Below are 23,962 nucleotides of genomic sequence, written 5' to 3' on the forward strand. Positions count from 1 at the left end.
GATGACTTTTAATCCCTTCCATTTGCTCGCTTTACCTTGCGGGTGGTGGCTCGGGGCTCGCAGCCAGCTGGAGCGATGCCTCCAGCGGTTAACACCCCTTGGGAGCCCCCCCCAGTGGCCTCTTTGAGGCTGACTCCAGCTCTCCTTACCGTGGTCAATAGTGGCCATTTGCCCTGGAGTAGGACAAAATTTTTTACATTCTTTTCTTTAAAGATTGTATTTATTTATTCGGGGTGGTGGTGGTGCAGGAGCGGGGAGAAAGGGAGAGAGAGAGGGAGTATCTGAGCAGGTTCCACCCCTACCTTGATGCTGGCCTCCATCTCATGACCCTGAGATCATGACCTGAGCCAAAATCAAGAGTTAGAGGCTTACCTGACTGAGCCATCCAGGCAACCCAAATTTTTTTTTTTTTTAAAGATTTTATTTATTTATTTGATAGAGATCACAAGCAGGCAGAGAGGCAGGCAGAGAGAGAGAGGAGAAAGCAGGCTCTCCATGGAGCAGAGAGCCCGATGTGGGGCTCGATCCCAGGACCCTGGGATCATGACCTGAGCCGAAGGCAGAGGCTTTAACCCACTGAGCCACCCAGGCGCCCCCAGGCAACCCAAATTTTTTCCTTTTTTTTTATTTTTCTGCCATTTGGGTCTGGTTTTAGGTCTGATCTGGGGTTTCGGGGCTCAGCAAAATGAGTCAGGGATTGGGGGAGGGTCTTATTGGTGTTTGGGGCACTCGCTCTATTTCTCCGTTCAAGTTCATTTCTGCCCCTGACGGGTCATGTGACCCCAGGCAAGGTCCTTTCTGTTCTGGGTGGAGTTCTCCCATTCTCTGTCTCTTGTGGTTTGTCTCTGAAATTCTGTGTGTCTCACTTTGCTTCTGCCTCTGGATCTTTTGGTCTCTCTTTATGTCTCTGTCTCTCTTGTTCTCTCACCCTCAGCCTTTCCGGGTCTCTAACTTCTGTTCTGTCTCTAATTCTCGCTGTGGTTTTTCTCTTTCTTTCTGGTTCCCTCTCCCTGTAAGTCTTTCTCAGACACCGTCTCTTCCTGGCTCTCTGGGACTCTCTCTCTTTCTATGTCGCACGCCTCCATGAGTCACACTACAGTGGGCAGGACTGAAGGGGGCTGAGGTTGAGGGAAGATTTGGGGGAAGTGGAGAACGGACCTCAGATTAGGTTTTTTTTTTTTTTAAGATTTTATTTTATTTTAAGGAGAGAGAGCAGAGAGGATGTGAGTGGGGCAGGGAGGGGCAGAGGGAAAGGGAGAAAAAGAATCCCAAGCCGGCTCCACACTCAGTGTGGAGCCTGATGTGGGGCTCGATCTCACGACCCTGAGATCATGATCAAGAGTCTGACGCTTTCGTGACTGAGCCGCCCAGATGCTCCCAAAGATTTTATTTTTAAGTAATCTCTATGCTCCATGTGGGACTCGAACTCATAACCCCGAAGTCAAGAGTCTCATGCTTTCCTGATCAAACCAGCCAGCACCCCTGGACCTCAGATCTGAATGACTCCCCTGCTGCCTTCTGCCTACACAGGCTTCCCCCTGCTCTGCTCAGCCCCCCCAGCTGTGCCCGCTCCGGGTTCCTGCCCCAGACACTGGCCAGGTCAAAAGGATGGGTTGCAAAAGTCTGGATATAGGCTAGGACTTCAGTCCTAGGAGTTAGGGTAGGGGAGAGAGCCCCTGAGGTCAAGGGTCTGGGAGGCCAGGTGGAAGCGTGGGTGCCCCCACGGGTCCGTGGGTATACACCGTGTCCATCTTTCCCATGGAGGTGAGGGAGGAAGTGCTTGAAGGTCCAGGGGAACTTGACACTCCAGGTCCCAGGCACGTGGTAGGGTGGAGGTGGGGCCCAAGCTCTTGTTTAAGTCCCAGAGAGACTGGTTAGGGCGGGACCTGGAAGAGGGGTGAAGGCTTGATTATGGGATTAGATAGCTCCAGTTTCCCTTGGCGTCTACTCCTACTTCTGGGGGAGGGGCTGGACTGAACCCATCTGAAGCCTGTAAGTTACTTTTTCCTGACCCTAGAACTGGGTTGAGAGGGTCCTGATGGGACTGCCTCACTGGGGAACCTGGCATTCATGACAAGCGTTTTGGTTTTTCTGTTGTTGTTGTTGTTGTTTTTTTTTAAGATTTTATTTATTTATTTGACAGACAGAGATCACAAGTAGGCAGAGAGGCAGGCAGAGACAGATGGGGGGGAAGCAGGCCCCCCGCTGAGCAGGGAGCCCAATGCGGGGCTCGATCCCAGGACCCTGAGATCATGGACCTGAGCCGAAGGCAGAGGCTTAACCTACTGAGCCACCCAGGCACCCCATGAGAAGCAGTTTTAAGGGGTTTTGAGTTCTTCTTGTAGTCTGACTTGCTCTCCTGCTAGAGAGAAAATATGGGGTAGAGAGGGCTGTGTTGTAGGGTTTCTCAACCTTGGTACTATTGACGTTTGGGCTGGATAATTCTTTGTGTGTGTGTGGGGGGCTACCCTGTGCATGGTAGGATGTTTAGTCATATGTCTGGTCTCTACCCCTCTCTCTGATGCCTAAACGGAAATTAGGGGTTGACCTAGATGCAAGCTAGATGGTTCTAAGAGGTTCCAGGAGTGGCCCCGCTTTTTGCCTATAAGTCATTCTACCATGAAGGGGGCTCAGGGCAAGGTTACAAAGGAGTGGTCCATAATTACGACACCAAAGAGCTGTGGTTTAAGGGTAATTAATGAGGGAGATGATGTTAAAGAGTTTCAGAAGCCCCTTTTATTATCTGACTAAAAGCTCTCCTGCGGTGGAAAGATACCAAGGAAGATTAAAAACGGCAGGTTAGCTGAAGAGTCTTTTAAAAAATCACAGATTTTGAAATACGTTCTGATAGTTCAGAGAAGTTGCTTACCCTTCACCTAGGTTTCTCGCATGAAAACATCTTGCAAAATCATGGGACGATGAGCCAAACTAAGAAATCAGCATTGGTACAACACTACGGACTAGAAACTTTATTTAGGTTTATCCGTTCTTCTATGAATGTCCTTTTTCTACTACAAGATGCCATCTAGAATCTCAGTTGTGTTTAGTACTTGTATTTTCTGAGGCTCCTCTAAATTATGATTATCTATAAATTCCCCACTGTGTATTCTTAGCATGGATATTTTTTAAAAAGATTTTATTTATTTATTTACAGACAGAGATCACAAGTAGGCAGAGAGGCAGGCAGAGAGAGAGGGGGAAGCAGGCTCCCTGCTGAACAGAGATTCCCAATGCGGGGCTCGATCCCAGGACCCTGAGATCATGACCTGAGCCAAAGGCAGAGGCTTAACCCACTGAGCCACCCAGGTAACCCTAGAATGGATTTTTAAAAAATCTATTTATTTAAGTAATCGCTATACCCCATGTGGGGCTCTTGTACTCATGACCCAGAGATCAAGAGTCACAGGCTACAACTCCCCTCCCCCGACTGAGCCAGACAGGAAAGTTTTAGAATGCAGATTAAAAAAAATTTTTGTTCTGGGGTGCATGGGTGGCTCCTTCCGTTAATCGTCCAACTCTTGATCTCAGCCCAGGTCTTGATCTCAAGGTCATGGGTTCAAGCCCCTGTTGAAATTTTTGTTTTGCATGGTTTTAGAAGAGAACTTTGAGTCAACCAAGTGTTTATCTTATAACCAAATCCTCCCAACTTCCTTTGAAAATCCAGAACTGTGTCCTTTGGGGGCCCTCCATCCCCACTCCGTAACACACAGCATTCAGTATGGATGACATATTGGATGGCATTCATGTGAATTCCTCAACTTTTCATGAACCCTGAAACTTTAAAAATGCGCCAGTCAATTAATTTGCTGAACGTGCCACCCGTTCTTTCAGGAAGAGCTGGGGGAGATGTTGGGCAGCCCCAAATCTACAAAGTCATGAACTGGAGGGAAAGGAGACTGAAGGGCAGACAGAGGAGGGGTAAAAAACAGGACTAAAAGTTTTAGTAGGAAAAGTTTTTGCAACTGCTTGGCACGGGCACTGATCAGCAGCCTTTGATAGTAGGTACAAGTGTGCCAGAACCTAGTGGGTGATTGTCAAGTGTTAGAGCTGCTGATTTGTTTAAAAAAGATTTTATTTATTTATTTGACAAACAAGTAGGCAGAGAGGCAGGCAAAGAGAGAGAGAGAGAGAAAGGAGGAAGCAGGCTCCCTGCTGAGCAGAGAGCCCGATGCAGGACTCGATCCCAGGACCCCGGGATCATTACCTGAGCTGAAGCCAGAGGCTTAAACCCACTGAGCCACCCAGGTGCCCCAGAGCTGCTGGTTTTTTAAAACAGGTTTTATTTGTTTATTTATTTGTTTATTTATTTATTTTACACAGAGAGAGAGAGAGCACAAGCAGGGGGAACGGCAGAGGGAGAGGGAGAAGCAGATTCCCTGCTGAGCAGGGAGCCCAATGTGGGACTTGATCCCAGGATGCTGGGATCATGACCGGAGTTGAAGGCAGACACTTAACAGACTGAGCCACCCAGGCATCCCTAGAGCTGCTGACTGATTAAACGAATGAAATGAGTTTCCTGTCACATGCTTTCTAAGTACCTTTAGCTTGGAGGTTAAGGAATAAAGAGAGTTTGGGGAGAGATGTCCTGGCACAGGCTGAAATTCATCATCCTGTGGTGGAAAGGAACTCCTTACAGGCCCCAAGCTCCTCTGGACGGTCGATGAGACTTTTTTTCAGAACCTTTCACCTGGACTGCACCATTCAGTGTTGGAAACCCGGTGGGCTGCTCTGTACAGAAGCCATACTGGATGCCATTTTGGGGGGAGTGAGGTTGGGGACAGCAAAGGACACAGCTCTGGATTTTCACAGGAATCAGAAGGTGGGAGGATGTGGTTATGAGATAAGACTTGTCTAATATCAGGTGAAACAAGATTTTTTAAAAACTTACATTCTAAGAATATACAATGGTGAGAAGACAGTCTCTTCCATAAATGGTGTTGGGAATACTGGACAGCTACATGCAAAAGAATGAAACTGGGCCACTTTCTAAAACCATACACAAAAATAAACTCAAAATGGATTAGGACCCCAACTTAAGATTCCTCATAAAACTCCTAGAAGGAAACATAGGTAGTAATCTCTTTGATATCTGCTTTAGCAATATTTTTCTAGGTATATCTCCTAAGACAAAGGCAACAAAAGCCAAAATAAACTACTGAGATTATACCAAAATAAAAAGCTTTTGCACAGTGAAGAAAACCAACAAAACAACAAAGAAAATCAACAAAGCAAAAAGGCAACCTACTGTATAGGAAAAGATTTTTGCAAATTATATATCTGATAAGGGGTTAATATCCAAAGTATATAAAGTGCTTATACAACTGAACACCAAAAAAAGCCAACAATCTGATAAAAAAATGGACAGAGGACCAGAACAGACATATCTCCAAAGAAGACATCCAGGTGGCCAACAGACCCATGAAAAGATGCTCAACATCACTCATCATCAGGGAAATGCAAATCAGAACCATAACAAGGGGGGCCTGACTGGCTCGGTTGGAAGAACATGTGACTCTTCCTCTCAGGGTCACGAGTTCGAGCCCCATGTTGGGTGTAGAGATTACTTAAATAAATAAAACACAAAACAAAACAAAAGCAAAACAGACCCATAAACGCAGGGAAGGGATTGTTCCCAGAGCAGGGAGGGGGATGGGTTAACGGGTGAAGGGGAGTTGGAGGTACAGCCTTCCAGGTATAAGTCATGGGGATGAAAGGTACAGCAAGGGGCAGTAGAGTCACGATAGCATAAAAACATGCTGTGTTCACCACTCTGTGGTACCCCTGAACTAATGTCACATTGTGTGCCAACTATATTTCCATTAAAAACAATAATCTGCATGCTGGGTTTAGCTCCACGGACTACCATCTCCCTTCTTCAAACTCATCTGCATGGCTCACTCCTTCGTTCAGATGGATCATCAAATTCTCCTCCTCACAGAAGCCTTTCGGATCACTTTATGGGAAACAGGCACCTCCATCCCTCTGCGGCCATGAATTGCTGTATCTTCTTGAGGCGTCCACTGCTCCCTGATGTCAGGATATATGTGTGTTTATCTGTATACAGCCTCTGCCCTCTTGGGAAGTAACAAGAGGACAGGACCTGAGCTGTCAGCTTGCTGCTGTATCCATGGGGCTTGGCTCATAGTAGGTGCTCAAGGAATGTTTAGTGAACCGACAGACGTTATAGAGGCATGGACTCTGGAATCAGACAGACCTGGGCATGAATCCCGGCTCAGCCTTGTCCCTTCCGTGTGTCCTGGATCCGTGAGCCACAGTGACGTCCTCTAACAAGTGAGGGTATGGGTCTCTCTGCACCATCAGGGTGTTGAGAGAGCTCTGTGAACTCAAGCTTGTCACATACTTGGCAGAGCCCCTGACGGTATAAAAACCTGGTATCTGAGAACTAACTGTTCTTAATGTCCTTCCTGGACCTCCCAAAGCCCAGGTAAAAGTGCACAGATATCTTCTTCCCAGGTGGGGCACTGATGAAAGGAAGTGGGGGGAGAATCCCAAACAAGAGGTTGGGGTGGTTCGCAGCCGTGTCAGCTTACAGCTGGGTTGTGCCCCGGTCCTGACCCTCCCCTGTGTTTGTGGCAGGGGAGGGCAGGGGCAGTGATGGAGCAAAATGAAACCTCCTGTTCTACCAAGTGTCAATCCAGCTCTGAGAGCCCACTGCCATCCCAGGAGAGGTTAAGGAGGGGTTTGCATCTTTGCATTCTAGAACCTGAGAATCCCAAGCCCTCTCTATTAACATGAGTATCTGGATTCCTGCAGAAAAAGAGGAAATTGCTCCTACTTCCCCCAAATCTTTCACTTGACTATTTCCTATCCGTCTGCATGGTGGAATGCTCGCCGGTACCCTGTCCCCCTCCTCTGTTCCTGGGCACAAGGAGCTCCCTGCAGAAAAGAACAGTCACATCAGTCCTAGACCTGGAGAGTTGACCTGGGGTTCGAAACAGAGATGGGGGAGCTGAGGAAGTAAAGACAGATTTAAGGAACTGCGGATTTGAGTGGAGCAGAAGGGGGTGAACCCTCTGTCCTCCCAAAAATGCATCAATGCAGACGAGAACACAGCATTAACCAGTTCCCCTAGAAAGAGCAATTAGGGGAGAATAAGCCAAAGAGAAGCATGTGCAAGAAGGTTACAGGCAGAATCAAACAACCACAGATATTGCATGTCAGTGGGATAGCTAACACGGGGGAAAGCACTTCAAGGACTTCGAGGCGGGGCTGGCTTTATAAGGAGAAAACACCGAGAAGCTGTGAGCCCCAGTACTCCGGGAAAGAGCGGGAAAGAGCTGGCTGGGAACACGGGGCAAGAGTCAGAGAGGCACAGCTGGAAGGCGCCGGGAGGGGAGTTCTCACATGGCACGGGGTGTGGGGGGCAGGCGAAGACATACTCTCAGGGGCGGAAGATCTCAGAAGAGAGAGTGACAGAGAGACAGAGCGCGTCGGGAGGACTGTCCTATTGTCTGCTGGGCTGTTAGTGGCTGCCAGCCAGCTGAGAGGGGGCACCTGCTCTCAGCTCCCAGTCCCCTCCCAGCCCAAATCTCTTGCTGGTGACCTGGGGGTGTCCGTATTAAAGGGCATTGAGTGCCAGGCTGAGGAGCTCGGACTTTGTTTCCTAGGTCCTGGAACACGGTTGCTGAGTGATGAGACCCACTGCACACAGTGGTTCACTCGGTTTACTAAAGAGGAGGACCTCCTGGGTAAGGGCTGAGGCAGAGACCCTCAGACTGTCTGTGATCAGAGGAGGAAGGAGATGAGCTTACCAGGTAAGAACTGAGTGGTACCACTGGGATAGTCACTCCGCCTGAACTGGTCTCCGTGATAGATTACAGTGTCACTTTCCACCTATATTACTGTACATCCTGCCTCTAATCTGTCCTCGCCTTCTCTATGGAGCCAGAGCGAGCTTTCTCAGTATCACCAGGTCTTTAGTTCATTCATTAACTGAATCAACAAATATTAATTGAACACCAGCTAAGCTTAGGCACTGGAGATAGAGCAAAGAATAAAGCAGACGAACACGCCCTAGTCTCACGGAGTTAGCATTTTGGCTGGGTTACCTCCTGCGCACCGCTGTATTTCTCTAGGGTTGATGGCTAGAGCTGGGGTTGTTGGCTTGGACTTGGCACTGCGAAATCAAACTAGCTTATACTCTCACCGACAGTATATAAAGAAAGATCCCTGTGTTGTCATTCAATCCTCGATCCCGTGAGTTATAACGTTTTGCTAATCCAATGAGTGTGAAATTCTATCTTGCTTTCATTTACTTTTCTCCAACTGGCTGGATGCTGAGTTGAGCGTGTGCGTTGGCCATTCAGTTTCCTGCGCTGAGGATGGTCTCTGAATCTTTTTTTTTTAAATTGTTTTTTAAGAGTTTGTTTAGTCTGATCCCTAATTCTTGGTTGGAAGGCCCCAGCCCCTTTGGAGGTCTCAGCCCCTGGCTGGGTCAGGCCCTCCTGGGATGATCTTACTTTATGATTAACCTCAAGATCAATGGATTTGGTACTCTAATTACATCTGGAAAATCCCTTTTGTCATATAATGTAACATAGTCATGGGAGTGACATTCTATCCTATTCACACGTCCCACCCACACTCAAGGGAAGGAGATTATATGAAGGTGTTGGTCCTTGCGGGATCATTTTTAGAATTCTGCTTACCACACTTATTCCAAGAAGTTAAACCATTTTTTTCTTCTTAAAGGAGTAGTGTTTGATTTCACAGATTCTCTCTACTGTTCTTGTTGTTGTTTTAATGCTTCATTCATTGCTGTTATTATGTTTATTATTTCTTTCCCTTTCCCTTTTAGAACACATTGCTCTGGGGGCGTGAGTTTAGCCTCTGCCTTTGGCTCAGGTCCTGATCTCAGGGTCCTGGGATCGAGCCCCACATCGGGCTCTCTACTCAGCGGGGAGCCGGCTTCCTCCTCTCTCTCTGTCTGCCTTTCTGCCTACTTGTGAACTCTGTCTGCAAAGTCATGAACTGGAGAGAAAGGAGACTGAAGGGCAGATAGAGCAGGGGTAGAAAACAGGACTAAATGTTTCAGTAGGAAAAGGTTTTGCAACTGCTTGGCATGGGCACTGATCAGCAGCCTTTGATAGTAGGTACAAGGGTGCCAGAACCTAGTGGGTGACTGTCAGTATTAGAGCTGCTGGTTTTTAAAAAATATATATATTTTATTTATTTATTTGACAGACAAGTAGTCAGAGGGGCGGGGAGCAGGCTCCCTTCTGAGCAGAGAGCCCGATGCGGGGCTTGATCCCAGGACCCTGGGATCATGACCTGAGCCGAAGGCAGAGGCTTTAACCCACTGAGCCACCCAGGCACCCCCGATCTTCTTTTTATTGTTGATGATTTCTTTCTCTCTCTCATTCTCCTTCTTTCTGCATTGCGAATGACTATATTGTCTGTGATATTATTTCCTCAACATTTATCAACATTTATGTCTTGGCTTGGTTTGTGGCTAATATTTATAAAACCTCACGTGGGATTGAAAGGAATGAGGATTCACAAATGAAGAGTTTAGGGATCCTCAGTTGTTAATTCGATCAACCTAATCATCTTTTTCAAATATTCTACATCTTTATTAATTTTGTATCCGTTTGACTTACCAAACTTACTGCTGGGGTAAGTTAAAATCTTGTAATTTAGAGCTGTATTGTCACGTGTCAGGCTTTGTATATTTTCTTGGTGTCTTGTTCCCTTTATCACAATGTTCCTGTTGTTCCTAATAATTTTGTTAAAATAAAAAACAAACGGGGACGCCTGGGTGGCTCAGTGGGTTAAAGCCTCTGCCTTCGGCTCAGGTCATGATCCCAGGGTCCTGGGATCGAGCCCCACATCAGGCTTTCTGCTCAGCAGGGAGCCTGCTTACCCCTCTCTCTCTGTCTGCCTCTCTGCCTACCTGTGATCTCTGTCTGTCAAATTAAATAAAATCTTTAAACAAACAAACAAACAAACAAACAAAAAACGGAGACCAGCCTTGAAAACACCCTGACCAGACAAAACCAATGCAGTTATTTTTTTTTAAGATTTTATTTATTTATTTGACAGTGAGAGACACAGTGAGAGACGGAACACAAGCAGGGGGAGTGGGAGAGGGAGAAGCAGGCTTCCCGCTGAGCAGGGAGCCCGATGCGGGGCCCGATCCCAGGACCCCGGGACCACGACCTGAGCTGAAGGCAGACACTCAATGACTGAGCCACCCAGGCACCCCAAAACCAATGCAGTTATTAAAAACTAAGCATCATGTAGCTGATTTTGGAAGATTAACTTGACCTGGGTCATTTCTTGCTTACGCTTCCGGAAATGATGTGCAAAACTTGACCTGTTTCCTGAGGTTGATATAAGGTAAGAAAATCTTTATGGGCATCTGGGTGGTTCAGTCAGTTGAGCATCTGACTTCGGCTCAGTGTCCTGGGATCGAGCCCCTACATCGGGCTCCCTGCTCGGGGAGTTGGGGGCCGGGGCTGCGGTTTCTGCTTTTCTCTCTCCCTCTGTCCCTCCCCCCACTTGTGCCCTTTCTCTCTCAAGTAAATAAATAAAATATTTTTTAAAAAAGATTTTATTTGTTTATTTGACAGACAGAGATCACAAGTAGGCAGAGAGGCAGGCAGGGCGGGGGGAGGCAGGCTCCCTGCTGAGCAGAGAGCCCGATGTGGGGCTCGATCCCAGGACCCTGAGATCACGACCTGAGCCGAAGGCAGAGGCTTTAACCCACTGAGCCACCCAGGTGCCCCTAGGTTCAAAATTTATTTATTTATTTATTTATTTATTTGACAGACAGAGATCACAAGTAGTCAGAGAGGCAGGCAGAGAGAGAGGGGGAAGGAGGCTCCCCACTGAGTAGGGAGCCTGATGCAGGGCTGGATCCTAGGACCCTGGGATCATGACCTGAGCTGAAGGAAGAGGCTTTAACCACTGAGCCACACAGGCTCCCGTTATTTTTTTATTTTTTAAAAGATACTAGCTTTTATTTATTTTAAAATTTTTATTTATTTATTTATTTATTTATTTATTTATTTATTTGTAATGTAAGCAGGGGGAGGGGCAGAGGGAGAGACTCTCAAGTTTACTCCCTGCTGAGCAGGGAGCCTGACCTGGGGTTCAACCTCAGGATCTGAGATCACAACCTGATCTCAAATCAAGTGTCGGATGCTTAACCAGCCTAGCCTCCCAGGCACCCCTTTTATTCTTTCTATAAAGGGGTTTGTTCAGAATGTACCTTATACCTGATTCCTTTGGCTCAGTATTATCCCAGGACAGTGTGGTGAATGAGAGTGTGGAGTCTAGAGCCAGGCTGCCTTGGGGGAGTTATTGAATTTCTCTGTGCCTCTGTTTACTCATCTGTACAATGAAGATAACAGCAGCAGCTAACTTGGGGTTGTTGTAAGGATTCAATCACCTGAAAATTTAAAAACAGAACAGTGCTTGACATGTAGGGAACACTGAGCACATGCTTAAGGATTACTGGAGCCATTGATGGTTTCCAAGTTCTTGGCCATCTGGTTACACTTTGGTTTTTATGGAAGACTTTCAAAGGAGGGAACGATGGCCATCATCATACCAAGATTACACAGGGACTTACGGCAAAGCCTGGGAAAGATCCCTACAACTTCTGCCTTCCCTGACTCTTTCCTCCCCTAAACCCCAGAGATGCCTGGGATTTCAGTGGAGAGCTAAGCTGGGTTTAGCTGCTATGTGGGGAGTGGCCCTTCCAAAGTGTGCAGCAGGAATGAGCTGGGTTCAGACAAGAAAGGTCTGGAAAGTTGGTGGATGGAGGTCATTGCTCTGGTACTATTTGTAGTCACACCCATGTTCTCTGTTAGCTTTGGGATTTGGGGGATTAAACTTCATTCCTTCTTCTCTGTTGTCTCTCCCTATGTGTGACAGTCAGCCAGCCTCAAACCCTTCTCCTGCAAGAGCTCTGCATTAGCACACCAAGCTGGTTCCAACCATCCCCTTCCTCACAAGCGGTGAGTAGGAAGGATTTCTGATGACTGGTGGAAAGAAACCTCATTTTCTTAGAAGAGACTTGCTACCAAGGAGAAGCTATAGATGTCCTCTGTAAAGATGAATGAAGAAGAATCTTGGAATCTAGAATTTTGGGTGTCCCTGATGCTAAGATTTGGGGAGTCAGATTCTCAGATGCTTATTCTAGTACTAAAATTTGTTTCTAAGTATCAAAGGAAGTCTCATCTTGAAGAATTACATAATGATGACAGTTCGTGAATGGAAGTGCACTGATGTCTGCCACCTATTTTTTTTTAATTTTAATAAACATATAATGTATTTTTATCCCCAGGGGTACAGGTCTGTGAATCGCCAGGTTTACACATTTCACAGCACTCATCATAGCACATACCCTCCCCAATGTCCACATCCCCACCACCCTCTCCCGTCCCCCCTCCCCCCAGCAACCCTCAGTCTGTTTTTTGAGATTGAGTCTTTTATGGTTTGTCTCCCTCCCAATCCCATCTTTTCATTTTTTCTTTTCCTACCTCCCCCCAACCCCCCCGCATTGCATCTCCACTTCCTCATATCAAAGAGAACATATGATAGTTGTCTTTCTCCGATTGACTTATTTCGCTAAGCATGATACCCTCTAGTTCCATCCACGTCGTCGCAAATGGCAAGATTTCATGTCTTTTGATTCTGCCACCCATTTTGAAATGTATCAAAACCCAGATGAATTGGAGGAGGGATCGGAGAATGTACAGATGGATAGGTGGTGTAATAAAGCAAGTGGAGTAATGCCGACCGTAGCATCTAGGTAGTGGTTCACTCTATGATTCTTTCAACCTTTCTGTATATCTCCAAACTACCATAAGAAAATGTTAGGAGAATATGATGCCATTCACTTCTGTCTCTTAATGGAGACAGCTGGTTCCCTTGGAAGAGTTGAGATTTTTCTCTTTTTTTTTTTTTTTTGAAGATTTTATTTATTTATCAGAGAGAGAGAGAGAGAGAGAGAGAGAGAGAGAATGCACAGCAGGGGGCCAGCAGGCAGAGAGAGAAGCAGACTCCCCACTGAGCAAGGAGACAGATGCAGGACTCGATCCAAGGACCCTGGGATCAGGACCTGAGCTGAAGGTAAACACTTAACTGACTGAACCATCCAGGTATCCCTCATCAACTGAGATTTTCAAGGGGGAGTTGAGTCGGCACTCAAGACTGCTGGAAGGATATAGCAGCTTGACAAAAATCTTTCCCCCCAAAGATCCGGGATTAGGGCTTCTGTTACAAGTGGCGGAAATTTAACTCAAACTAGTTTAAACAAAAATGGGCATCTATTTTGGGGAGCTATGGGGCAAGCCATGAAGAGGCAGATAGGCTGGATTCAGGCTTTATGTGGTGTCTTGAAGGACTCTGTTTTTCTTAATCTCTTTGCACTCCTTGGTCTCCCTGTCCATCTGTCCATCTATCAAGTTACTTTTATTAAGCAGGCTTCACACTCAGCAGGGAGCCCAGTGTGGGGCTTGAACTCATCACACAGGTACCCTGCCTCTCTCTGAATGTACTGTCTGACAGGCATTATCCCGGTGATGGGAGGAGAGCTACTGGAAGTCTGAGGCTTACTTTGTGGTGGATTGCTCTATTTTTGAAACAAGTTCTTCCCTCCCACTGGTTCTTTCCTTAGGAGATTATACATTCCTGTCCCCACTGACATGCTTGGTCATGTAACTCACTTTGGCCATGCCTCCTGTTGGCCCTTTTTTTTTAAGGTTTTATTTATTTATTTGACAGAGAGAGAGATCACAAGTAGGCTAAGAGGCAGACAGAGAGGGGGTTGGGAAGCAGGTTCCCCGCTGAGCAGAAAGCCTGATGCAGGACTCGATCCCGGGGTCCTGAGATCATGACCTGAGCCGAAAGCAGAGGCTTAACCCACTGAGCCACCCAGGAGCCCCAAGAGAAATTATTGAAGATTTGTCTTAGAACGTTTTTATTTTTAAGGGACTGTGCTTCTGTGTACAGTGATTATAATATTTCAAGTCTCTGGTAGTGAGACCGTGGTTCTCATGGATCTTTGTGCTGTACCTTGAAGATTGTGTGAGTCGCAGGTTTTCCAGCTTCTTCCCAAGAGACAGTGCACGTGGGCAGTTATAGTCTGAATAGGCATTGTTATTAGTGTGCCTGTTATGAAACAAGACACCGTGCATCTGGGGTTTCCTCATTACCCTCCCACCCCTCCCCCACGGAAAGCATCTGAAAATGGAACCTAAGCTGTTCACACAAATCTGAAAATGTTTGGAACTGGATAACTATGGTGTATTATGAAACACACAGGGCTCTGGAGGTTAAGTTACATCATACTTGACTTTTTTCTTTTGCCTGTGTGTAGAATGAGAAAGGGCATGAAAGCATCAGAAAGATCCAAGTCTGAGTATGGCTACTTTTTAGCTATGTCATCGTGTCTATGTCGTTCAATGCCTTCAGACTCCATTTCCTCACCAGCAAAATGAGAATAATAGTCATTAGGAATCAAGGGCTCTAAAGTCCTCAGTTTGCCTGTCCCACCATGATACATTTTGCTATCCCAACTAGGTCTCCCCAGTATGGCACTCCTGCCATCTTGGAAACGTCCCACCCAAATTTGGTAAAATTCAACCTTTCCCCCACGCATGGAAACCTTGCCACCTTTTCCTCCCAGCCCTCATATGTATATTTCTTTCTACCACAACCAAATTTCATGGTGCTTTTTCTCTCAACCAGGACCTTAGCTGGTTTGGGTCATTTACGGGTGATGGGACCCCAAACTTTGTATCTGGATTATCTAAATCTTCAATAGCTTGATTGGTTTTGCAGTTGTTATAATTTTCTGCTAACGTTCCATAATCAGGTCTTCAGTCTCTGCCAGGGGTCACTAGCAAGCGAGCAACTGTTTCTCCAGGGAATAAATCTGCTAATTCCTCCTGATGGATAAACTTTATGAATTGTTTCTGGTCCAAGGAGGAACCCAGCCTAGAGAGACAGTACAGGACAGTGATAAAGAGTCTTGGCTTTGCATCTAGATGGCTTTGATTCAAATACCCAATTCACCATTTACTTGTTCTGCAAGTTTAAGCAAATCATTTCACCTGCTGAAGTCTTATCTTTTCTCTTTATAAAACGAATGTGAACTCGTGGTGTGCTGGAATGGGCCAGTACCAGCTCATGGGAGCCACTGTACATCTCTTCACAATTCCACTGGCTGGTGACTTTATGTTGAGTTGATAGCTTGAAATCAGCTAGAAGTCAGAACATCCCCCCCACCCCGCCTGCGGAAAGCCCGCTGTTAGACACTTTCCAGTATTACCACTGATACTGTCCCTTCCTTTCAAACTTGTTGTAAAGATGAACTATGGGTCACCATGCAAGAAAAATGGTTATCACGTCTGCTGACGTGCTCAATAAATGTTAACCCTTATCGACCCTTATCTTTAGTATTATATGGGTAAGACAAAACAGTCACACAATTGGGTATTATTATTATCTTAATGCTATTTTTTAGGACAAGTATAGACGATATTTGAGTCTCAGGTCAAAGGGCTCTGGAGGAAGGAACCTGGGCTGCTGAGACATGTTTGACCCAACAGATAAGCGGTGTTGAGCCTGAATCCCTGAGACAGTGCGGTGCACAAGGGCAAGCCGCCTGAAGCCAGACTGTGTGTGACTCAAGCAAGTTACTTAGCCCCTTTTTGCTTCATGTTATTATTTTCTTAATGTTTTCAAGATTTTCTCTTTTTTTTAAGATTTTATTTATTTATCTGACAGAGAAAGATCACAAGTAGGCAGAGAGGCAGGAGGACGCAGGCTCCCCGCTGAGCAGAGAGCCCGATGCGGGACTCGATCCCAGGACACTGAGACCACGACCCGAGCCGAAGGCAGAGGCTCTAACCCACTGAGCCACCCAGGCACCCAAAATTTTCTTTTTTTTTAAAGATTTCATTTATTTAAGGCAGAGAGAGAGAGAGTGCATGAGCCAGGGGTTAGGGGAAGAGAGGGAGAAGCAGGTTCCCCGCTGAGCAGAGATCCCGATGCGGGACTTGATTCCAGGACCCCGGGATCATGACCTGAGCTGAAGGCAGATGCTTAAACCGACTGAGCCACCCAGATGCCTCCTGCTTCATGTTATTCATGTTATTGTACAACGAAGGTAATCACCACATCTCCGTTTGGGCATCATAAGGATTAAACACACTGAAAAGGCAGCGCTTGACGGAAGGCGCTCAGTATGTGTTAATTGCTCTTATCCCCGTAGCCATGGGCAGTTTTCCAAGCCCTTGACCATCTGGTTTCCATTTTGACCTAAAAGCGAGATGTCTGAGTGAGGAGGCAGAGGTCATCCCCATGCCCATTTCACAGAAGGGGAAGAAACAGTGGCCAACTGTGGGAGTTAGGACAGTATAGGGTGTGGTGACCGGTCCTGGGCTAGAAGCCAGCACTTCTGCCTCCCCCACTTTGAGGCAGCTCTGAATCTTCCAGCTAATGTCGTGAATTGAGATTTTCACTAAATGGGGAGTCACCGTTCAACTTTCTGGAGCTGGGCACGGCGACAGTTCGGTCAAAGATGAGCGGTGGGCGGGGGGGGGGCATAGCTGTCTCTGAGATGATTCAGTCCAGCACCTCTGCTGAAATCTGGTCACACCTGCTTTCTCTGTTAGCTCTGCTATTATAGGATTAATTGTTCCTCCCTCTTCCCATCCATCCTCTCCTGCCTGCCGACTCATCAGCCAATCACATGTCCTTCTCTGGGATGAGCCCCGGGGTTTACAGAATCAAGCTGAAGATAGCCACCTCCTTCATTATAAGAAGTGGTGGGAAGGATTTTTGATGGGCGTTGTGAAGAAATACCAACTTCTTCAGAGAGAGATCTGCCATTCTAGGGGAACTTCTGATGGAGTCTCTAGGCATGAGTGAGCTAAGGTTTAAAGGGCCGGTGAGGGGCCCCTGGGTGGCTCAGTGGGTTAAAGCCTCTGCCTTCAGCTCAGGTCATGGTCCCAGGGTCCTGGGATCAAGCCCCGCATCGGGCTCTCTGCTCAGTGGGGAGCCTGCTTCCTCCTCTCTCTCTGCCTGCCTCTGCTTGCTTGTGATCTCTGTCTGTCAAATAAATAAAATCTTTAAAAAAAAAAAAAAAGAGCCGGTGATTCACAGGTTCTTACTCCACAGCTCTGGTTCTGTGTATCAAGTCGTGGCTCGTTAGGGAGAACGAGGAAGAGATGTTGTTTGCGTCTAGGTGTCTCCGTGGTCATACCTGTTCATGTTAGAATAGATTCCAGTTGGAGGTGAATTATCCCTCATCCCTGGGAGAGGCGTAGGTCAGGGATAAACAAAAACCTCCCCAGAAGCCCTGGGTCAGGACTCTTTGGTTGCAAGTGGTAGAGACTCCCTTCAGACCAACCTTAGCAAAAATGGTGATTTGCTAACTCACCCTGAGTCTGGATTCAGGTGCTTCGAGAGATGAGTTTTCTGGACCCTGCCCATGACTGAATCTTTTGGATCCACTGGTCTTTGTATGACTTTGTTCTCTTTTAGGGCTTCCCCAAGTGCTTGTAGGATGGTCTTATACAGTCTTAGGCCTACCTTGTCTTTGTCAGATTATATTTCGTCCCTACTGGCCCTTACCCAATGGGCAGATTCTATTTCTCGCTCTTCTACTTCAGGTTTGCCCACTTAACTTGCTTTGGGGAGTAAATTGTGAGTGAAAATGAGTTGGTAAGCGTAAACTTTAAGGATCATCTCATTGCTTTGCTACTTTTCTTCTCTCGCAACACACTGGCCTGTCCCGGGTAGATGCTCCCTCTTCAGTTGGTCCAGCGAACGAAGAGGACATGAAGGAAATCCATAGCTAATTAGCACCAAGCATGACTTTGTGTGAGTGCTGTACCCTTGTTGAATTATCGGTGTTGTCTCACTTAGTCTAAGCTGACTAAATATGTTGTATTTATGGTTCTAATTTTTAGAGAAGGGGCAACTCTTTCCCCAGAAGCTCAAGCAAACATTTCAGGAAGAAATCCGAGTGATCATGTGACCATCTCTTAGGAAATCTTGGTGGGGGCAGGGAGTGGGGGACTGTGACTGGTCACGCCTGCACCATGATCCCACCCCCATGTTCTCCAACCCAGACCACACAGGAACTTGAGCAAGTTTCCAGTGGAATGGGGGAGGCATAGTTCTCAAAGGAAGGGATGTTGATAAGGGATAAAAATGTGTCTAGTGCAGATCTCTTCTTCGGTGGAGAGCTGGTCTCTGGGTTGGGATGAGATAAATTTGCCCAGGGATCAAGGGACCTGCAAGGATGTTCTAACCTTTCCCCTTTTGAAGCTCATTTTTCTTTCTTTCTATCTTTTTAGAAAAGATTTGAGTTATTCATTTGTCAGAGAAAGCAAGCGAGCGCAGGCGCACACAAGCAGGGGGAGAAGCAGGCTCCCCGCTGAGCAAGACTGACACAGGGCTCCATCCCGGGACCCCAGGATCATGACCTGAGCCGAAGACAGACGCTTAACCGACTGAGCCATCCACGTGCCCCGAAGCTCATTTTTCTTAGAATCCCTCTTATAGATTGGGATGTGTCTGGTTTAAGTCTGATGCCATAAAAAGACTCCAAGGACCCCAGTGGGACTCTCACTTTGAGGGCAGGAGGACCTGTAGTAGGTCACCTTGCATCCATGTTGATGGAAAAGGAACTGGTCCAGGCAGAGTGCCAGGTGGAAGCAGAAGAGCCTTCATCTTCACTCATCAGGACTTTGGAACCACCTCTGAACATGTGACATGAAGCAGAAGAGCCATAACCCTAGAAGCTCATTTTTGGGATTGTATATTTATGTTGCCTGTCAAGAGAGATGGCCTAACAACGTAGTTAAGGGCATAGCTCTGAGATCAAGCTGTCTCGGCTCATATCCCAGGTCTGCCTCTTGCTCTCTACTCTCTCTTGGGCAAATGACTCGGGTTAGCTGGGATGTGGTTTAATTATGCGTAAGATGGATGTAATAGTTGTATCTGCTTCAAAGGATTGTTGAGAGGATTAAGTGAGTCACTGAATGTGAAGCCCTTCAAACAGAACCTCAAGACGATCAGGACCCTATGACCATTGCTTGTGACTATGTGAACTCCACTAAGGGCCCCCCTCCTGTCCCCCGCCCCCCAACCAACCCAGGTTCTCTTGGGCTGCTGGCCCAATCATTTCTTCTTCTTTCATTTGGAAAGACACATACCCTCTGCCCAGGTTTGTTAACTTACTCTGTTTGAACAAGTAACACACTCACTTGCTTCCAAATGCAAAAGCTGTAAGTTGATAGAGAGTGAAATTGGCTTGCGCCAGCCTATCCTCCTACCTTTAACTCCCCTCAGCCAAAGGAAACCACTTTAAATTTTAAAAAAAAATTTTTAAAGATTTTATTTATTTGACAGATAGAGATCACAAGTAGGCAGAGAGGCAGGCAGAGAGAGAGAGAGAGAGAGGGAAGCAGGCTTCCCGCCGAGCAGAGAGCCTGACGCGGGGCTCCATCCCAGGACCCTGGGATCATGACCTTAGCCGAAGGCAGGGGCTTTACCCCACTGAACCGCCCAGGTGCCCCAAATGTTTATTGATTTATTTGAAATAGGTTCCGTGCCCAACTTACCATCCTGAGATCAGAGTTTCACGCTCTACTGACGGAGCCAGCCACGTGCTCCCTAAGGAAGCTACTTTATTATTATTATTATTATTATTATTATTATTTACTTTTTAAAAATATTTTATTTATTTGACAGAGAGAGAAAGAGAGAACACCAGCAGGGAGAGCAGTAGAGGGAGAGGGAAATGCAGGCTCCCCACTGAGCATGGAGCCGGATGCGGGGCTTGATCCCAGGACCCAGAGATCATGACCTGAGCTGAAAGCAGCTGCTGAATGACTGAGCCACCCAGGTGGCCCAGGAAGCTACTTTAAACAAACTATCATTCTTGTATATATCCTGCTATTTCCTGTTCAATTTTTTGCCTTTTTTTCTTTGATAATTATAAATTCCATGTAGTAATGGGCATGGATATTGAATGAATGGGCTTGAAGAATTTCTACATTTGTATCTGATACTTTGGAAGACTCTTCTGGGTCCCATCTAGTCATTTTTACCTCGAAGCAATGACTGTCCCGACCTTCACAAATTTGTGTTGCCCAGTTTTGAAATTCACATATATGGAATCACAGCATGGGAATGTTTTCTTTTAGTGCTTGGGTTTTTTCACAATGGTGATAATTACTCAATAGCTATTTATTTACTAACCCACTCTATAGCCGCTGGGCATTTGGGTTGTTTCCAGTGTTCCGCTGTTTTGACCAACGCTGTTGTGAACATTCTAGTACTTAGATTTTTGTGGGACATGTGCATTCAACACTCCTAGAATACACCCCAGCGTTGCTGCCTCATTGATTAATAATGTGTTTCGTTTTAGTAAACTACCAGTTTCCTAAAGGGATTGTTTGAATGTACATTCCCAACAGCAAGGTATGAAACTTCTTTAAAAAAGAAAAGATTGTATTTATGTATTTAAGAGAGAGATAGCGAGAGAGAGGAAGTGCACAAGCAGGGGTGGGGGGAGGGGGGCAGCAGACACTGGATGAGCAAGGAGCCGGACACAGGGCTCGACCCCAGGACCCTGGGATCATGACCTGATCTGAAGGCAGACTGCTTAACCTAATGAGTCACCCAGGCGCCCTCCTTTTTTTAAAAGATTTTATTCTGAGTTGATAGCTGTTATTTTCAAGATTTTCAACCATTAAGAGTCCAGAAATTCCCCAGAGCACTTCTGGAGTATGACTCTCCACCCTCTCATAAAACCCTTTCTTTTGGAGTCTCTCTCCTCGCCCTTGTCTTCTGGCAAACGTTCTCCCTCTCTTTCCTCCAAGACCTGCCCTGCTCCTGCAAGAGGGCACACCGGTGGGCATGTGCTGTCCCAACAACCAGACAGAAGGAACCTTGACTTTCTTCTGCTCCTTGGCCTTCCCCTCCCGCCACTCACCCTGGCCCTTGCTGTCATGTGAAACCCAAACCCAAACCCTTCACTCTGGCCAAACCCCTTGTTCTGCTCTCTGCTTCACTGAGGTGACACTGCTTGGCCGGGTCTTTGGTTTAATGTTCCAAAGAATGCAAACATAACAGAAGGTCAAACATCCCTCCCATGGAGAGACCTGTTTTATTTTTATTTCCTTTATCACAACCGAATCTTCTGTTTTAGGCCTACAAGAACCACAGGATTATCAGGAACAGTTTTCTGATGTCTCATAAAGAGAAGGGAGGACTTGGCTGTCCAGCATGGTGGTTAAGAGCGTGAAATCTAGAGTCAACAACACGAGGCCATGCCCAGGGCCCACCCTGATCAGCCGTGGAGCCCAAAACAACTCACTCCCCCCTCTTTGGGCCTTGCTTCACTCGTCTGCAACTGGGGACAGTCAACCCGACCTCACCGGCTTGCTGTGAGGACTTTAGCAAGATCATGCCCGTAAAAACTTCACACAGTAATATCATAAGCTCACTGAATGCTACCATTGTCAGCAGTGCTAGCATTTAAATTTGAACCAAGAAGGCTTACCTAAGATTCTCACCTGGGAAGGATTTGGAATTAGTTACAGGTAGTTGGTTTCTCAACTCTGGGAATGTACTAAATGCCATGAGCTGTTTGCATTAAAAGGGGTAATTTTTTTTAAGGTTTTTATTTATTTATTTGACAGAGAGAGCGTGTGTGTGACAGCAAGAGAGAGAACACAGCAGGGGGAGTGGGAGAGGGAGAAGCAGGCTTCCTGCTGAGCAGGGAGCCTGATGCAGGGCTCCATCCCAAGACCCTGGGATCATGACCTGAGCTGAAGGCAGACTCTTTACCGACTGAGCCACCCAGGTGCCCCTAAAAGGGAAAATTTTTTAAGAAGTATTCTTTGATTTATTTTTTAAAATTTATGTATTTATTTCTTTAAGCTCCACACCCAACATAGGGCTTGAACTCCCAACCCCAAGATCAGGAGTGGCATGCTCTCCTGACGGAGCCAGCCAACTGCCCCTTCACATTAAGTGAAAAACAAAACAAAACAAACATTCTCATTTCGGAGAGGTCATAGATTTCAGCCACACTCGCGGGCATGAGCCAGGTTTGTGGAGAGTTTCGGGTCAGGCGAGGAGGTGGAGGACAGCAAGCTGATTGATGAGGTTGGCACAGGGAGCAGGGGCCTGGCCTGTGAGGCTCTCTCTGCCCTGCCCTCCGCTCCTCCCCCACCTGTGACCTCATCCTGCAAGACCCAGTTTAACAACACTGACTCTAGGAAGCCCCCCAACCCTCAGCCCCGAGTACTACACTATGACACATAATTACTAATGAGCACTCATGGGGTCCTTGAGGACTTTGGTTGATCCGGGTCTGCTGTCCTGCTGGTCAGAGAAATCCCTAGAAGCAGGGATTGTGCCCGGTTCCCAACGTGCCCAAAATGGAACTCATTATCTCCTTCCTCAAACCTGCTTCTGATCTGTGTCCCCAAACCGATAAATGACACCACCATCTACCCCACACTGGGCTCCTCCCTCGCCTTACCCCACACAGCCAGCACAGGACCAGGTAAGAACCGGTTCTTCCTTCTGTCCCGTTCTCCAACCCACGCCTCCTCTCCATGCTCATGGCCCCGTCCTCTGTCCCCTGGAGCCTACAGAAGCCACGTCCGTGTCTCTGGACCTGTAGTCTCCTCTTCCCCATAAATCTCAACAACCTCTCCGAAACACAAATCTGGCCGGCTTGTTCCCCTGCGTAAGACCCTCTGGGGCTCCCCATCATCCTGGGACAGAGTCCACACTCCCCACCTGGTCGCACAAGGTCCAGCAGGTCTGACTCCTGCTGAAGGCTTCAGCCTCATCAGTGCACACGGCCCAGATCCTTCCACCCTAAGGATACCCGACCACGCTCCACTGTCTCCACACTCAGATTCCTCTGCCCAGAAGTCTCCTTCCCAAGTGTCCCCACCCTGCCTTGGAAAACCCCCTACGTGGCCCTCTAGTGGCTCAGCCTTAACTGACAAGCATGAAGCAGGGGCTATTTCTGGGCCCCTATAGACACCTGCGCCTCCCTCTGGGCTCCCCCAGCCCAGCCCTCTGCCTGGGCCTTCTCACCCCAGCCCTGTGCTGGCTTCAGGAGGGCAGGGCCCAGGGTCACCCCTGTGTCCTCAGCATCCGTCAGCAAGGCTGGGACGGAGTGGCAGGGTGACGGCGCTGGGAGGATGACTGTCTTAAATGTGCTGAGTGGCTTAGGAGGCTGGGGGCGCTGTGGGAGGGAATTCTCTGAATGGACGGTCCAATAGGAGCTTGATCCGATAGGAGCTGACCCACCTCAGAATGCTCTCAGGACACACCTGTCCCATGCAGCCCTTTTCTGCCTGGTGTCACCCTTGAAAGCCCAGGGACACAACACCCTGACAAATAGGGAATTACTCGTGTATTTAAGACAGGAAGTGGAGCTGGGCCAGGGCTGCGTCTGAGCGCAGACAGACAGGCACCAGCAGATCGCAGCCACGTGTACACAGCGTGGCCCACGTGCCTACACACTACGCCAGCACACACACACACAAAACGTCCATCCACACAGCCAAACACAGTCACCAGCAGGACCTGCAAACAGATACGTGTGGACGCACAGTCAGATGTCAGGGTGGACACACGGACACTCACAAGACGTCCTCCCACAGGCGTACTCCAAACCACGTACTCGGTTGCCCACAGACACAGACACGGCCGTGCATTCGGGCACACCGGCCTTTCGTGGGCTCACACAGAGGGACGTGTCTAGACACAAACAGGTATGGAGACCCACTTACGCACAAACACTCCACAGACGGGAGTGTCATAAATCCATATATCCACACGGACACGCCGGCACGTACACGCGCTCAGATGTGCAGAGATCCCAAGCACGTGCCCGGAATGACACACGTAGACAGACGTATAAATAAGAAGATACACAACA

The 23,962-nt window shown here is 47.4% G+C and overlaps 1 long non-coding RNA gene across 4 annotated transcripts; it reads left to right on the forward strand.

Moving 5' to 3' along the window:
- The first annotated feature begins 1,866 nt into the window (after nucleotides 1–1,866).
- On the forward strand, nucleotides 1,867–21,669 carry LOC308358243. 4 transcript variants are annotated; one of them, XR_013968309.1, is made up of 6 exons: nucleotides 1,895–1,992; nucleotides 7,629–7,775; nucleotides 11,902–11,984; nucleotides 12,944–13,101; nucleotides 18,342–18,893; nucleotides 21,203–21,669. It is a non-coding gene; the product is annotated as an uncharacterized lncRNA (long non-coding RNA). The 4 variants fall into 4 exon arrangements; XR_013968311.1 differs by lacking the exon at nucleotides 21,203–21,669 and adding an exon at nucleotides 3,155–3,306 and having other exon boundaries at nucleotides 1,898–1,992; nucleotides 18,342–20,038; XR_013968310.1 differs by lacking the exon at nucleotides 21,203–21,669 and having other exon boundaries at nucleotides 18,342–20,038.
- The last annotated feature ends 2,293 nt before the right edge of the window (nucleotides 21,670–23,962 follow it).

Source organism: Martes martes (genome assembly GCF_963455335.1).
Source record: "Martes martes genome assembly, chromosome: 17".
Classification (NCBI taxonomy): domain Eukaryota; kingdom Metazoa; phylum Chordata; class Mammalia; order Carnivora; family Mustelidae; genus Martes; species Martes martes.